Source organism: Limulus polyphemus, unplaced genomic scaffold, assembly GCF_000517525.1.
Source record: "Limulus polyphemus unplaced genomic scaffold, Limulus_polyphemus-2.1.2 Scaffold3234, whole genome shotgun sequence".
NCBI lineage: Eukaryota > Metazoa > Arthropoda > Merostomata > Xiphosura > Limulidae > Limulus > Limulus polyphemus.
In genome coordinates, this window is record NW_013668844.1 from 28536 (window position 1) to 32441 (window position 3906).

Sequence of the window (3906 nt, forward strand, 5' to 3'; positions counted from 1 at the left end):
AGACGGTCTAGAAACGTAAAACATTGTACGTAAACGTTGTACCTATTTGTGTTATAGTTAAACTTATATTAAGTTTCTTACGTACCATCAGCCGTCTCAGCATTATTAGTCTAGTCATCGAAATTCTGACGGGATGTCCAAGGCTCGAGCCGCGATATGCCGCTGATCAAGCTCCGAATTTTCAGCTGTTGGGTTATTATAACTCTAACAGCCAGTCTCTAATGGTCGGTTAAAAGTCGCTGAATATATACACGTTTGCTTGCTGCCTGCTTGCCCTTCCTCTGTTCAATAGTTCTATATAATATATTAGGGATAGCAATGCCTGTACCATAAGGCCTCTGATCCCATACTTTAATCCATGTGCCGTTCAATGTAAACACTTACACCTTATGTAATATTTTTGGTTTCTTTTATACCACCCAGTAAAAGAAGAAATATTGTAAACAGATATATAACATTCTGCGAATATTCACGTGATATTACTCACGTACGCATGTGTTACTTTGCAAGGTCGCATGTGCACATTGTGCATGTTGTTGTCTTTTCTTTCTTTCTGTAGATAAAAAAAGATGATCCTTCCGAAAAAGCTTTTCTATGGATCCACAAAAGCTGCCCTTTTTTAAACTTCACAATTTCCAGTTTTCTTCACTGTACATCAAAATATATTTGTTTGTTTGGTTGTTCTGAGATTGTTCATACTGTATCTGAAGACCGTGAATCATGACAATAGCCATTGCAATATAGTTTCTATTTCAAAAGGCTCCGTCATAAGGTTGTCATGTTTAATACACACCACTCATCCCAGAATGCTTTCCATAACCCATTTAGTGTATGACGACAACGGTTTTCGAGAGCCCCTTTTCAACAGTCCGGTTGTACAGGAATCCATTGCGTCCAGTGACCGTTTCATTCTCCAGCTGTTTGAAGTATGTGATGATTGAAAGCGTCTTGAATACACTGTGTACTTTTGCCGCCTGAGACACGTATACGGCTTTTATCATTTTTGTAGTCGTAGACACACACTCCTCCCAAAAGTGATAAATTTTCGATGACAACGCACTATCTATGAAAGGCCAAGCGATGTCAAAATGTAGTTCTCATACATGCCGTTCCACTGTAAATTTATATAAGATGTGGTTGTTACGTGACTTGATAATTTTCATATTCAAAATATTTTTAATACAACATGCTCAACCATCTTTACTTTGATTTAAGTTAGAATCAAATTATGATTACGTTTGCGAGGAAGAAATTGCCCGTCTAAGTTAAAATGTAAATAAAACGCTCAAAGCGGCTGGCAAAAATAAAAAGTTTGCTTTGAAAACTTTAGCGGGAGAAATTCTCTCTACCCCCTCTTATGGCGCCACTATAAATTAGTGGTAGATTAAGAGCGTTGACACAGACATAGCTAAATGCATTTCAGGGTAATTTAATACAAAATATCCAATTATTTCAACGTCTTAGGTATTAAAAACAAAACAGAAAACCGAAACCGAAAGAAGTTTCGAGAAGACGAATATTAACACGAGGCTCGATTCTCTTGATAAACTCATAGGGCATATTCTAATAAACTGTATTCAAGTGAAGACTGAAATTAGGCGGAAGCTTTCGAAGTTAATTTAAATGTTTTTAAAGTTCATCACAACCTACAATTATGTAGTGCTTATTTATTGAATTGATTTTGTTTGTTTTTTACAGCAAAGCCACATTAGCCTATCTTCTGTGTACACCGCAGGGAATCTAACCTTGGATTTTTGTATTGTAGGTCTGTAAACTTATCGCTGATACGCTACTCGAAGGCTATACTTGGACTAGCCGTCCCTATTTTTGAAGTAATATACTAGAGAGAATATGGCTAGTCAACACTACTCACCGCTAACTCTTGGGCTACTCTTTTACCAACGAATAATGGGATTCACTTTCACTTTATAATGCTCCCACTGCTCAAAGGGCGAGCATATTCGATGACTTTATTTGAACTTGCTCTAACCGCTAGGTCGTGTTAGGAAACTATGTAGAGCAGGGATTCTCGAACTGTGGTACTCGTATCACTGGTGGTAGGTGGAGCTAATGTCGGTGGTACACGACACAATTAACGTAAAAAAATAATAAAATTTGTAATAAGCCATACCTCAGCTTTCCACGTACATATACTTACTATTCTCCTCACTTATAGACTCACCCTGTGCTTGACAAAAATGTTACCATATATTCCACAATCGTGCCAGAAAAAAAAAACAGTCGCATCCTTCGCACTAATGGGTAAGTGTTAAAAATATGAATTTTTGTTACTGGGATTTGTATCTTTTTTTTAAAAAAATAGACCTGAGTTTGTAATTAAAAAAAAAATTAACAAAAGTGGTACGTGAGGCTGAAACGTTTGAGAACCACTGATGTAGATCCTCCCTGAGAGTACTGTTTGACATTTCAAGATAAGGATTCAGTTATCAGCACTCGCACTAGAATAATAAAAATAAGATTTATTAGTAGTTTTTGTTACCGTTTTTTTCTTAGTGCAAAGCTACACAGTTAGTTAACTGTGCTCTATCCACTGCGAAGAATCGAATCCCAGATATTTTAGCGTTAAAAGGCAGTAAACTTACCGTTGACACACTAAGGGGCGATTTATCTTAGTTTTTGCTACAATGGTGAAAAGAGATGGGATTAGTTTACAAATTAGATTTATCTTTAAAATCATTGGTTATTTATTGATTTCTTTTAGTTCAGTATTACATTTCATCGCCTTTTCGGAAGTGTATCATCATGTTATGATCTGCCATGTAACACATGAACATTCATGAAGGTTCGTTTTGTTTTTTAGAATAACTTTCGCGTACATGATTTAGGCTGATGCACAGTTATGGTAGACAGAGCACTTCGAAATGTATGTGACTATAAAGCTGTTATCTAAGTTATTCAATGATATTTTTGAAAAGAAATACAAGTTATTTAGGAAAATAGATATGAAAAACTGATTATGTATCTAAAAGCAACGATAATTTTATCAGAGAAATTTGTCATATTTGATATAAACATATTCTTAAAACTTAGCATAAAGACATTTCAAAACGCAGTTTCAGTAATAATGTGTAGTAATATAAGGTTTGACTTCAGGATTTTAAACAAAGCTTCACAGAGTCTATTTGCACATAGCTGTCCTTAATTTTTAATTCACAGACTAGAGGTAAGGCAGCTAGTGAACAACGCCCACCGCCAACTCTTGAGATATATTAAAGCCTGATCGAGCAGTGGGATGTGACTGTTATTCTTTTACAACACCAAAAGCTCCGAAGTGCGAAGCGTGATATTGCAGTAACACACTACGGGCACGCTAGTCACTAGGCCATCCCAGATTCACCTTTATTTTTAAAGCATTGTACATAATATATGTTTACAATATCCGTGACACGGGAGAAAAAACAATATTTCACCATTGTCAGTAGATAGCAAAAATCAATTCTTACAGAAGATTTTAACACTTTGTTCGGCCTTGCTGTAATAAATTCTTTTTTCTTGTTTCAAGATGTCCATCAGTATTTTGTTTGTAAGTTTGTTTGGTTTAGTTCTCTTGATTAACTATAACTGCGGAATAAAGAACACGATTATCTATAATATTATTCGATTTGTCTGGGTTTATATATTTGTATATATAAAAGATAGTAGCATTAATTCTATATAAAATACGTACAGGTGGATACTCCGAACAAGCTGTTTGATCAATGATATTTTAGTATTGTTTTTCTCGCATTTTTACCCTTAGAATTTTATGCTATGATATGTTATAGTGATCTCACACTTTCCAGCAGTCAAGCTATGGGTCACTTTCGACCATAGGCGTAGGGGCTCTATTTTGACAAGGAGGGGAGGGCAAGCAAGTTTTGCCCGAAAATATAAAATTGACCTTAA